At 51.6% G+C, this 13,853-nt stretch overlaps 1 long non-coding RNA gene across 1 annotated transcript in view; it reads left to right on the top strand.

Moving 5' to 3' along the window:
- Positions 1–13,853, top strand: part of LOC137203703 (uncharacterized) — a 357,325-nt gene that overhangs the window by 204,740 nt on the left and 138,732 nt on the right. The window contains exon 7 of the long non-coding RNA XR_010933251.1: positions 1,471–1,651. This is a non-coding gene — a long non-coding RNA (uncharacterized lncRNA). The remainder of the gene's footprint in view (positions 1–1,470; positions 1,652–13,853) is intronic.

The following is a 13,853-nucleotide window of genomic DNA, read 5'->3' as shown; positions in this document are numbered from 1 at the left end:
TCTTGAACACCTACCATGTGTCAGGCATTTAATTTATATTGACTGGTGGGTTCCTCACAATAAGGGTAGAGTCTTCATACTATGACTGTTTCCATTTACAGATAGGGAAACTGAGGCTCAGAGAGGTGGCTTCACCAGGACGTGGCCGTGTCTGGGCTGAGACCCAAGTCCTCCTGGCGTTAACTCTTGCCCACACCCCTCTGGGTTTGCTGCCCATTGCTCTGGACCCTGAAATGAAGAGGACCATGTGTGGATGGCGTGGAGAGGAGAGAGCTCTCTTCATCATTCCTCTGGGTCTCCCTCTGCCAAGGAACGCAGCCAAAATTCCTTGGAATCTGTTGCTTTAAGCTACGCACAGGGGGGAACAGAATCAGACGGGGATGTTTGTAATGGCTTCCAAATGTCTGGCTGCAGCTGCCTCCTCGGCAGCGAGAGACAAGGAGGCCTGGGGTGGGGGGGAGACCTGCTCCCTGCCTCTGTCTCCCACGTGCATTTCAGGGGCGCTGATACTTCTAGAGCCCTGGGTAGAGGGATGTGCTGCTCTGGTAAACAAGCTAAGGGATGAAGGAGGGAATGGATGGATAGATGAAGAAGGAGATGAGTGGATGGTGCAGGGTACAACTTTTCTTATCTGCAAAGTGGGGATAGTTACACCACGATCGATCACTCCTTCCATTCCACGAAGTCCTTACACGCATTTACCAAAGGATCCCATTGGCACGCCCATTTGACAGACCGTAAAACTGAGGCTCCGAGGTAAAGGTGCTGGCCTGAGCCGTATAGTGATGAAGGAGGGAGCTCTTGAATCTGGTCTGTTTCCAGAATTCCTGCTCCTGTTTACACGGGCACTCACTAGACGTTCAGATGATCTCAGTTTAAATGCTACGTTGATGAGAGCCTCCTAGGGACAGGGGCCAGTGAGTCCTCTGTGAGTCACACAGACCTGATCTCTGTGGGGACAGCCATCTCTGATGAGTCACCCCCCCTTACCAAGACTCAGTTTCCTCTTCTTAGAGTGGGGCATCATGGCCTCAGACTTGCTGGGTTGTTGTGGGAGGCTGACTGGATATAAGTGGGAAACACTTCCCACCACTGACAGGCACACAGTAGGTGGTTTTTTTTAAATAGCATCAATAGTATAACGTAAATAATGGCTAATTATTTTTGACTGTCTACTGCTCTTTATATGATTTTTTCCCCTCACTTAATCCTCCCTCCAACCCTATGAGGTCAGTTTGATCCCTATTTTATATAAAGAATGAGGCTCAGAGAGGTTAAGTGGCCTGCATTGAGGTCACACAGCTAGGACACGGCTGAATTGAGAGCCTGGTTTATCAACCCCTAGGCTTTTTAGTTAACACACATATGTGAGAACATGCCAATCCATGCCTGCCACATAGGACCTTATGAAAAACGCTAGCCTCCCCTTTTCTTCCCTGTGAGGAATTTACTGTGTTCTTCTGCTTTCAGAGATGGGGATCTGAGGTCCGGGACCGAAACAACGTGCCTCAGCCATTTGACAGCGTTTCCTCCTGCACCGGGTTCCAGATCCTAGAGAAAAGGGCTCAGAAGTGCCCGACAAACCCTCCTACCAGGCTCAAGTCCCCTCCTCCAATAAGACATCTTCCCACAGAATCACATCTCTGTTAAGGTGGGTTAATCGTGATTTGCTTTTAATTCACACATACCTGGTTTGTAGTTGTCTGATTAGAAATATGAAAGAGGTTTGTTGCAGAAAAGATAGAAGATGATTCCAGTTGCCCACAATTCCCCTATTTGGAGAAGACCGCAGTTTGGCATTTTATCTGTTCCTTCTTGGTACAATTGCCGTCACTGTGAGCATACATAATACTCAGCTCTGCATATATTGATTTTTTTCCTTAAAGCCAAGTCTATTGTTTTCTATTGATGAGAGCAGTAAGTACAAAAGGATGAGAAGATCAAACCCTATTTAAGGAAAGGCACCTCTGTTAATATTTTGGCATGGACTTATCCAGGGTGTGTCACTCACACACATACCCCCGAGCCCCATCCATGCATATATATTTTTGACATCATTTAGGTCCGACTTTGGATCAGGGTCTCAAGCTCAAAAGCCCTGGTAGCTCACAGGAGAGAGTGCAGGGGTCGGTTGGGGGCCGAGCAAGCCGGACTCCACACGTCCCACCCACGGGGACAGCTGCTATCACTCTACCCGGCTGCTGCCTCGTAGGAATGCAAGCCCAGCATTACTACGTGTCCCAATTTTGCAAGAGATTCCAGAAATCTAGACTTTTATATGAAAACTCCCATTTGAAAAATAATGCAGCAAATTCCATTTAAATAAAGCATATGCGGAACAAAAAAGACACCCTGTGGGGCTGCCCTGAGTTTGCAACCTCTGTCCTTCATGTCAGGCAGACGTCCACTCTTCACTTTTAATCTAGCAGACACACGTGCTCAGCGTTCTGTTGTGGAGCAACCCCTCATGCATCTGCGATGCGGGTTTTGAATCGGAAGGGCACTTTTTCTCCCAGTTTTCTTCCTTGTGTCTGCTTGTTCCCAACCCCCTCCCTCCAGCTCCTCCCCTTCTTCTTTCCCTCCCTCCTACCCCCAACCATTCAATTTTATTAATGGTTGATTTTCTTTTTAAACTGTCCGGAGGCTGCTGCAAGCTCCACGGTTGCCAGTGGCTGATCGATATCTTGGTGGGGGGAGGGTGTTATTTCATCAGCTAAGTGCCAGGTACTCTACTTGGTAAAGCCCATAGCCTCTTTTTGAGCTGGCAGACATGAGGCAAAGGAGGCTGGCCAAAGACCCAAATGTGCTGCCCGGATGGAATCGGCAGGACATGTGTGGAGACCCCTGTGGAGGTTTGATCTGGGTGTCTCTGGTCCCCCACGTTGTCCCCATCCCATCTCCTCCCTCTCTGTCTGCAATCCATCACAGCGACGTCTGCAAAGCTTATAACTGTAGTTAGAATTCCTCCATCTGTAGTAGGGGAAACCGTACCTCATTGAACTGTCACAAGAATGCTACCTTGGGAGCAAGATGCTAAGTTGGAAGGTGGTAACTGAGGCAAGGAGAGGCTTTGTGGCATCACCAAGCCCCCAGCAGAGAGAGCCAGATTCGAACCCAGGGCTGGCTGACTCCTGGTCCTGTGTTCTTCCTGCACAGGAGCTGGCTCAGGGGCGGCCAGGGGAAGGGGCTTGCGTGGAGCAGTGTGGACCCCTGGCCCAGCCACAGAGGAAGTCCCCGTGGCCTTGTGAACAATTTTACCACATTCCTCTGGTTCCTCTTTATGGAGACTGGTAGTCCCAGACGTTGTTCAATTACGGATTTATGGCCACCGCCAGGGCCAGCCAGCACTCTCCTCTCCACGGCTGGAAGGCATTAGAGCTGCGAGAGGATGCAAACGGCTTTCCTGGCGACAGAGGCCCTGTGAGAACTTGAGCTCCAGCCCAGGGACAGGATTTTCCTGTTATTGGAGGGTCAGTTTCAGCACAGAAGGCAGGGGGGCGAAGGTGTGAGCAACCTGATACCCACAACACATGATTTCCATTGATTTTCTTAGCAGGATACCTGGGGACAAGGTTCCAGGTTGTAGGGACCCCACTGGGATGGGGGCTTGTGGAAGAGCTGGGGGTCTGAGAGCTCCCAGAAGGAGGAGAAGGGAATCCAGGTGGTGAAGAACGTGGGCTTTGGAGCTGGACGGAGGGGTTCGAGTCCCAGCTGCTCCACTTCCTCACCTGGGAACCGTGGATTCTCCACTGCATCCCTCTCAGCCGCTGCGTGAAGTGGGGATGACAGTGGTACCTGCTTCACAGAACTGTTGCAGTGATTAAACGAGATGATGTGATTCACATGTTTGACACAGGGCTCAGCGTGGATCATCCTCATCAAATTAGATGTTCTCACCAGTGATAAAGGGAGGAAGTGTGGACTCCTCAGTGGCTGCTGTGGGCTGGGCACGGGGCCAAGTCTTTGGTATACACTGTCCCACGCAATCCTCACGACAGCCCATTTGAAAGATGAGGCTCAGAGAAGCGTAAGGTGGCCCGTCCCACCAAGAGCCCGGGATTGAAGCCAGGTGCACCTGGCCCTTCCAGTTACACCACGTGACCCAACCCCCGCCCCCCCAGACATTGGTGAGCGTGGCAGGTGGAGAGCGACCGTATCCAGAGCTGAAGTTAAGAGAGGCAGTGTGAGTAAACCCAGCTGAGGAGTCCGACCCTGGGGTGGATGCTGTGTGTCTCCACCCGGGTGCCCCGACAGGGAGGCAGGGAGCCCTGGTCTTGGGGGCCTCCCCAAAGTCTGAAAGGAATCATGAATCTCTGTCGGGTTGTCTCCTAAGGGCAGAGATAGCGGGAGTCAGAGTCCTGACTGCCTGGGAGTGTGCTAGGCTCGCTGGAGAGGAATCCCAGCCCTGACCGCTCAGTACTTCCGGGACAAGGCAGGCTGCTTCTGAGACGTGCATCAGGGGGTGTGCCAGCCAGAGGTGTTATAGAGATTAAACAGGCAAACGCGAAAAAGGCTGTGGAAGGTTGGCTCCTCTGGACACAGACCCCGAGGCTCTGGGGCTTTGAGTGCAGGGGGTTTATTGGATCCCTTAGGATCCATACTTCGGGGGTAGGGAAACAAGCAGAATGAGGCAGAGAGAAGTTGGAGTGCGATTCAGTTTTCCCCAGGGTCTCAGCTGATCCCATGGGAGCTCCAGAGCTGAGATGGCTCCTACAGTCATCCTGCCTAGAGGCAAGGAGGACAGGCCCGTATACCCCCATCACTGACCAGACGCTGGAAGGAGGTTTGACCTTGGACAAGGCAGCTCTCTCCAGCAAAGGGCAGCTGCTAGGTCCAGGGGCTCAGCTGGGAGCTGTCAGCCCTCGCAGCAGCCGGGGCGATGTCTAGGTGGCCACCATAGCAAAGAGACAGCCCAGAGCCACTTGACACCTGGGTGGGTACAGGCACATCGCTTGCCTTTTCCTCTGCCAGGGAGCCTACCATTAAGGCCAAGGGCAGGCAGGGGTGAAAGGAGGCTGCCTGCCATATGAGCAGGAAGCCGGGCTGGGGGAGAAGGTGTGATGGACGCCAAGAGGGAATTCTGCTCTGCCCATGATGTTTCACGGGGCTGGGGTCTTAGGTGAGCCCGTTGCGTGCTGGTGGTGGCGGCAGGGAGGGTGTATGTGCCCTGAATTACACAGCTGGCAGCGTCTGGTCAAGTGAGGCATAAGGCGCTGCCCCCAGGATGGAGGAGAAATGGTCGTGCCATCCGAGCGGCCCCCGCCTCCCCTGTCACCCTGCGGGGCTGTGGCTTACAGCCGGCGCTCAACCCTGGAAAAAATTGACTGCCTGTTTCTGCCTGAGTGCTCGAGAGTTACAGGCTGCGAAGACGGGGGAGGAGGGGGGCCGAGGGCGGGTGGCTGCCTCCTCATCAGGATGGATTTTTCTGCTTCTCTGCTTGTAGGAAGAGCAGGAACAGGATACAGGAGGCTGCTCAAGGAGTAATCACTGTGCAGGCGAGGGCATGTCAGGGGCTGGCTTTGTGATGGAGGCAGGAGGGAGGGAGGGCGGTGAGGGCAGAGAGGGCACTGGGAAGGTAGGGAAAGTGGAACCTGGCGTTCCCCCAGCTGTCTGCATGTGCGCCCTCCCACCAGCCTTTCTTCCGTCTACCCCTCTTTCCTTTCTCCTTCCCATCCTTCCATCCACCTTTCCTTCTTTTCATCTTTCCATCTTTCCTCCCCCCCTCCCTCCCCTCCTCTCTCCTTCCCATCCATTTATCTGACCATACATCCTTTAACTTATATACTTTCCAAGTCCACCCTTTCTCCATTTTTTCCCGGTACCCATTTGCTCTCATTTCTGGGGACCTGCCAAATGCCCAGCCTGGTATTAGACCCCGGTGATGACCACGTCAAAGACTTTTGAAGTCAGCAGAAAGAGGCTCTTACTCTGGGTGGGTCAGAGCTCCTTGGGGAATACCCAAGGTGTATCGGCAATGCCAGAGACACTTGAAGGGGTCAGAGAGGGCTTCCTGGAGGAAGAAGGATTTGAAGTCAGCCTCGAAGAAAGAACAGGATGAGGAAAGGGATGGAGGCACAGAGGAGCAGAAAGTGTCTGTGGCTTGGCAAGTATCTGTGTAGCCCGAGGCTGGGGTGCAGGGCGGTAAGAGACGGGGTGGGAGATGGTTTAGCTGAGCCTGGAGAAATGGGTTTGGTCTGGGTCATGAAAGGTCTTGAAAAATTTGGACATTACTCTGCATTAAGTGGGAGTCATCCTTGTTTAAGCAACGGAATCTCTTTCTACGTGAAATCTTATGCGGAATTTCAAACCACAAAAAAAAAAAAAATGATAAAGGTAGAGCTGATCTGGCTAAAGCAGGGGAGGTTCCAGAGCATTGCCCACTTAAACGTCACTCTTACTCCTCACCACGGAGCTGCCAGAAAGGCAGAGAACCTTGGGGTGCCATGGAACACAGTTTAAAAACCACAGGAAGGTTATGGGGCCCCTCGTCTGAACTTCAATGAGACCCACAAACTGCAGGCCCCACCTCTTGTGTGACCAAGAATCAGAGTTTGGTGGGGGGACAGTGAAGGCTGCATTTTCTCCTAGTGGGAATCAAGTCCCAGCTCCTTAGGGAGACACACAAGGTCCTCCAGAATGTTCTAACCCCCCAGGTTCATCACCGCCACTGTCAGCCCCCAATTTCCAGCCATACTCAACTACGTGTGGTTTCCAGAAGGGGTGTGGTCCAGCTTGCCTCTGCCTGGAGCTGCTCCCCATCAGGATCTTTGCCCGGCCTGCTCCCCAACCCTCCAGTCTTGTCTGGGTCCCTGCTGACCTCCTGTGACCGGCTCTGAGAGCTGAGGTCGGGCACCACCCTATACACAGTCGGTGTTCAGTATATGCTTGTTGAATATACCGGAGGTACACACCAAGACCCCCAACAAACCAAGAAAGACATGAATAACCATGTGGACCCACAAGTTCACAGTAAACATCCGTCTTCATTTTCCAGTCTGAGCAAGTTCACGTGGAGTGAACTGGGAGGGAGCGACGAAGAAGGGGGCTCCATCTCTGCACACAGAAGGTGCTCAGAAAGTGCTGATTGAGGGAGACAGAGAGCTCGCCCACATCTCCAGGAGGTGCTAAAGAAGGATTTGGGGTCTGAGACAGTGGTCACTGGTGGTCTGAGAATGTCCCTCAGGCCTCAGGGCACATGGCCCCCCTGCCCGCTTTGCCTCGCACATCGAGGAGGCTGGAGTAGGACATTCTCTGGATGTGTGCCCTCAATCCAACTGTTTACATCATTAATTTACACGGCCCAATTTGCATTTGCACTCCAACTCAATACTTTTTATGATGCAATTACTACTCAGAGATGAATTTTTTATGAGTTTCCTTTTAATGTCTCTGGGGCCCTTTATTCTTGAGGAAATCTCCTTCTGGAAAATGGCTAATTCTCTTAAAGGGGGAATTTAAAGCCCTCTTGTCTTCCCAGGCATCACCTAAATGACACTCTTCCAGGCAGCCTTCCCTGGCCTCGATGCCTGGAGAGGAAGGGCCCCCTGAGGGATGGGCAGCAATGAAGGTTGGCGGTTAAGCGAACAAACTCAACCTGGATTCAGATTCTCACTGCAACACTTAGTAGCTCTGCAGCCTTGAGCAAATAACTAAACTTCTCTGAGCCCCAGGACTGTCATCTCATGAACAGTGATCAATAGCCACGAAGTTACCTATCTCTTGGGCTCGCCTGGGGGACAGAATGGGATCTTGCATGCTAAGTGCACTCATGAAATATCTGCTGTTATTATCATACACCAGTACAAGGAGCAGCTGGCATCCATCCACTCAGATACATTAACCTGCTTGTCCTCCGTCATTCATTGGGTGGGGAGGGGCAGAAAGGTGCAAGGAATCGCCCGCCCCCTAGAGAGACACAAAGATCATCTTTGGAGTTTAGTGACCGTGAGCTTTGATATACAGGCAGATTTTCTTTTTTTCTTGCTTGTCCCAGTGTTGGCCAGTTCTGTCTATTGCAACAGGGAAGGTGGACCAAGAGGAGGCAAGGAGGGGCCCTTGTAGAGGTTAAGACAGCCTGGATTCAGACATGCCTCTGCTGCTTCCTAGCGTTTCCTAGACCTTGGCTGAGAGCTGTCTTCTTTCCTTTACAGATGTAGCACTTGAGTCCAGAGAAGGGAGGGATGGCCCTGGGGACCCACTGCTCCTCTCAGTGCCGGGAAATCTGTGCCCATCTCTGCACAAAGGCAGCTCCTATTCATCCTCAGTGTGCCAGCCCAAGTGCCCCAACTTCAGGGAAGCTTTCTCTGAATGCCCCATGGCAGCCAGGATTTTTCTTTCAAAATACTTACCAAACCACCACACTTGTGAAGGCTTTTTCTTTTTCTTTTCTCCCGGTGCCCCTTTCTTCCTCCTTTTCATCCTCCTCCCCTTCCCCCTTCCCCCTCCTCTTCTTAACCTTCTTCTTTCTCTCTCTCTCTCTCTCATCTCTCATGCATCTATCTGTCTATCCATCCATCTACCTTAAGTTTCCCTGCCACTTTATTGAAAAAAAGTTACACATTCAAGAAAGCAAACGTTTACACAGCACAAAAGCTCTCTCACCTCCTTGTACCCTAGCACCCTAGCTTTATCCCTGAGGCATCCACTGTTCCTGATTTCTTGTGGATTCTCTCAGAGACCTTTTTTGCAAGTACAAGTCCGCGAAAGCCCCGCCAAGGACTCCGTTCTTTACAAATGGACACACTGTAGTCACTATTGGATCCCTGGCTCCTTTCACTTAGAGGTTGCTCTGTGTCACCATACAGATATCTGCTTCATTTAAAGGGCCACATGGTGTCCCATTCTAGGATGAGGATGAGCCAAACTAAATCTATTCATGGACCCTTCGGTTGTTCCCTAATTTTCGTCTGTCACTACCTTTTTGATGTCTGTCTCCCCGAATTGACTGTAGACTTTGTGGGGGTAGAGAAGTTTTTGTGTGTTTTGTCTATTTCTGTATCTTCGGAGAACAGCATGGGGAGTCTGAAACATAGAAGGGTCTCAATAAACAGTCCTTGAATGGGTAGATGGAGGAAGGAAGGCAGGAACGAAGGCAGGCAGGCAGGCAGGAAGGGAGGAAGGATAGAGGGATGGAGAGATGGTTGGATAGACGGATAGAACCTGGACTAGGTCTCTGCTTCTCCTGCTCTCCTGTGGCCTCAGGGATCCAGCCCCTTGACCATCTCCCCCAGAGAGGACCCAGTGGGGAGTCCCTGTCTTCAGGCAGCTCCGATCTGGAAGATGAGCACATGCTGTCCTGCTGTGCATCTCGTGAACGCGGGAGCAATAGCCGGCTTCCAACCAAAACTCTCCCTTGGATGCTCACAAACAGCAGTGACTCCCCAAGCCTGCCAGCGCTGGGTGGAGTTGCACACGTTATGGAAACTTCTATTTCTGCTTTATGAAAACAAAGTAGGAAAGGAAAGCTGGCTCTGCTGGAGACCCATACTGGCCCCGTGAGTCATCTTTATCCAAGCAAGACGAGAAAACCCTCCCAAGACTGGGCCTCTCTCTGAGCCATCAGCCAACGAGATCATATGCCCCCACCCCCAGCATCCCACAGCCCTGTCCGCCAGGAGGTTGCAAACTCAGATGCCCCCAGGGGCCAGGCTAGAAACATACAATAAAAAGTGAGACCAGCACGCAGCCAAATGGAAAACACTTTTCTACACCAGGAATCTGGATTTTTATGTGAAATCTCCAATTTTTAAATTCTGGAAACCAATCTGCTGAGCCGGAGAGCCACTGGCGTGAGCGTCTACTGGGTGCTCCTGCAGGAGAGTTGGCAACGCTCTGGGTACCATTGGGGTTCCTGCGCTCCCTGTGGTCAGGGGCCCTCTCTGTGCATCTCTGTATCCCAGAGACCCTGCAGATGGGAAACAGAAGCAATTGTTGAGTGCTTTCTCTGCTTTTAATGACTGCATCGATTTCACAGATATGGATCAACCCCTCAGGGGTGTGCCGCTCTAAGTGATAGGCATTTCCTTTGCACCTCTTTTCTCCCTGCTCTCTCTTCAGTTGGGACCCGGTGGTCATAAGCTCAGGCTCTAGTTTCAGATCGCCTGGGTTCAAATCCTGGCTCTGCCACTTACTAGTTGGGTGACCTCGGACAAGTGATTCAGTTTTTTTCTGCCAAGTCTCAGTGTGCTCACTTGTGAAATGGGGGTCATTGTCGTCTATGTCTCACTGTAAAAATTAAATGAACTGATATATGGGAAGCGTTTAGAACAGTGCCTGGCTCCTTGTTAAGCCCTTGATCCACGTAGCTATTAATAGTCACCCATTTGCCACAAGCTTGTTAAACATTCCTTTATTGTTAAGCTTTGTGCGTGGCACTAAGGGTTCAGCTCTAAGCAAAGCAGGGCCCACCTGGAGGAAGCCCATCCTGTTAAATTCTCAAGGAAGCCCCATTTTATGAACGAGACAACTGAGGCTTAGAGAGGTGAAGCGACTTGCCTGAGGTCACACAGCTGGTCAGCGGCTGTGATGGGATTCTAATCAGGTATGTCTGTCCTTCCCTCCAGAGCAGATGCTTCTCCTGGGGGGAGGGGATGGGGAAGCCCCTTTCCCTGGCGGCTTCTCTTAACAAGCAAGGAGTTGACCTCCACGTCGTGGGAGAGCCTTGGGATAGCTCTGACCATTTGCAAGTGGGCCTGAGAAGAGAAGGGCTGGCATGTGCTCATGGTCCCAAGCTCAGGTGCTCAGGTACTGCTGGCCCGTGTTCGTGGGCACCAGGCAGACATTAGCAGAAGCCTCTGACTTGTTTCCTCCTTTGGACCTGGGCACAGTACATCACCACTGTGCCCATTTATCCATTGTACCTGAGAATGACCACACGTCCATGGAGTCCACGACCAAGGGTCGTGCACCTTTCATCCCGGTGTGCCAGTCCTTGGAAGGGAGCGGCATCGTCCCCTTGCCATGAGTTGTGACGTCTGGGCAACTCAGTGGACAACATTTACGGAGCATTTACTCTGTGCCAGATGCTGTTCTAAGAGCTTTAAATTAACGGACTCATTTAATCTGCACTATGACCCCCAGTGCGGTAGATACTATGGTACTCCCGTTTTACAGATGAGAACCCTGAGGCCCAAAGAGCAGAAGTAGCTTGCTCAAGGTCACAGTGGGAGTCATTGTTAGACACCAAAATACGAGGTCTCATGGGTCTCAGGAGGAAAGAGTGCTCTCCCTCCCTGGAGGCACCCTACCTGATGTGCAGGGGCACTCAGCTCCGTCCACTCACCCAACCAGCCACTTACGTACCACCCTGGTCAAGCAGCACACCTGTGTGGAGACCCACTTCGAAGCTGCAGATCAGTATGCCAGCGCTCACCTCTCACAGGGATGAGGGCCAGGACACCTGCCTGCGTATAAACGTGAGGGGTGGGCAGAAGGTGTTGACCACTACACCCACTACCCCTGGTCTCCGCCAGGCTTGGCTCTGAGCCCAGGTCAACCTCAAGGCACGGCCAGCCACTCACCTTTGCCAAGGGCATAGGCTGCTGTTATGTCAGAAGAACTAGACCACATTAATTAATTCAGGAAAGATAAGAACGTCTGGTCTTTGCCCATCTGCTACTGTGTGACTTGGGGCATGTTCCTTCCCCTCTCTGGTCCTCAGCATCTCCAGGGGCTTAAACTCCGTGACCTCTAGGAATCTTTTAGGCTCAAGCAATTGATGGAAACTTGTAAAGACCCCGGAGCATCTCCCTCAACTAGTCCCTCTTTGCTCCCTTGTCTGGAAAAGCCAGTGGCAAAAACACCCCTCTCTCCTGTCCATCCCTGGATCGAAGAAACCTCAGGACTAGTTTTCTGTTTCCACAATTAACGCTGTTGTTGTTATTGTTATATTAGCTGCATTAACTGGACTGGAAGAGAAGAATGTGCTAAGTATTTTCTCTGCACTATCTCTTGAATCCTCGAAATAACCTTGGTACCGTGATGCCTTTCACTTAACAGACGAAGAAGGTAAAGCTCAGAGGGGTTAAGTAGCTCAAGGTCATTCTCCGTGCCAGGTCGGGGAGAAGCTACAGTTTGAACCCGGGAACTCCCAGTTCAGCATCTCGGCTCTCGGCCATGAGACGTCCTGCCCTGCGGGTCAGAAAGCAGATCCTCCTCCTTTTGCCCGAAAGCTCCCCTCACCTTGGCCACCCCACATGGAAATATTCTGCATCCAGACAGCCAAGAAAAGAGAAGTAAGAAAGAGGGAAGAAAAGAAAAATGAAGAACACTTTGTTCCTTGAACCATTCTCCATAAACACCGTCTCCGCCAGGTACATGACTTAACTGTGGAGGTGACCCCCGACCCCCATGGCCGCCTCTGGTCCCCTGGCAGCCAGGGGGTCACGTGATGCCCAGACAGCCCTGGTTGCTATTCAAGCATGTCCGTGTGAAGCGGCTCCATTGAGCATTGCTCCCGTGAGGGGGTTAGGCAGGGCCTGGAGTCAGCTTCGGACATGGCCTCTCACCCTGCACTGGAGGAGCCCCTGTCAGTGCCCGCTGCCCTTGCAAGGATGCTGGACGCTGAGCCTGCTTCTGTGCCCGTTGCCCAGGAAGCAGCAGCTTAGGCGAGACGAAATGGCTGCCGCAGGGTAGCATCATCATGGGGCTTCTGCTCATTGGGGCTGAGCCTGACCTCCCAGCTTCACTCATTCATTGATTCATTCATTCATTTGTCCCATCACTCATTCATTCATTCATTTCATACTCATTGAGAAAGTATAATGTGCCTGCCACTCTTGTCAGTACCTGGAATACAACAGTGAGCAAAATAGGTGATATCCTCGTGGAATCTCCAATCTAGCAGGGTAAATAGCCATTAAACAATTAAATACCTTATTAATTATTCAGTTGCAATTGTGCTAAGTTTCAGAAAGAAGGAGTAAGCATACGATCACATAGAAAAGGGGCCCAGCCTTGTCAGACAGCCAATTACCAAAATATAGCGCGCTCTCTCTCCCTTTCTCTCTCTCTCTATATATATATTGCAAAGCAGATATTTGCAAGTACTTAGAATCCTACAGGCCTAAAAGCACCAGACATTGGAAGAAACATCAAAGATTATCCCAGTCTTCATGGCAAAAGGCCATGGAGTGATGTGGTCTAGGGCTCAGACCTTTGAGCTGGATTTCTGGGTTAGAAACCAGCTCTACTATCCACTGTAGATGCTGGTACAAGTTCCTGAAGCAACTTGCCTTGGAAGAATGAGGATTAACAGAGTCCTAGAGCTACGGGAGCAGATTAAATGTGATGCTACATGTGAACAACTTGGCACGTGCCAGCCCAGAGCAGCAAGTGCTTCACGTCCCCCCATGACAGTTTATCTTCGTTGAGAGGAGGGGAACCACATGCCGCAAGGCCACTCACCAAGAGTCTGCACTTGAACCCACATCTCCCAACTGCCATTGCAGTGCTCTGTCCCAGCACAGATGAACTTTGGATGCCCCATGGAGAGCTACCCTTCTCCTGCCGTTCACCAGCCCGTCATAAATATACCAGAAAATAAGCCCAAGATCAAGTCCTGAGACTCACGTACCCTGGGGTGGCTGCACGACTCTCTTCCAGGGCACCCTGGCTGGTGGGAGGGGGCAGAGGAGAAAGCATCCAACACAGCATTGCCGTGGTGGGAATGGTAACTTCTCCTAATTATTTCCCAGCTCCCGGATTCGTTAACGAGCCTGATATTAATTCAGATGGTTGCATTTATCCCCATCTGTCCCAGATTCGTCCCTGAGACACTGGCGACGCTAACATGGGGGCTTCAGCTATGAAGGCTCACCGATTAAAGCTATTGCTTGGAAGGAGGAGGGGCCCCA

Source organism: Pseudorca crassidens, chromosome 12 (assembly GCF_039906515.1).
Source record: "Pseudorca crassidens isolate mPseCra1 chromosome 12, mPseCra1.hap1, whole genome shotgun sequence".
Classification (NCBI taxonomy): Eukaryota; Metazoa; Chordata; class Mammalia; order Artiodactyla; family Delphinidae; genus Pseudorca; species Pseudorca crassidens.
This window is presented reverse-complemented; position numbering and strand designations above follow the sequence as displayed.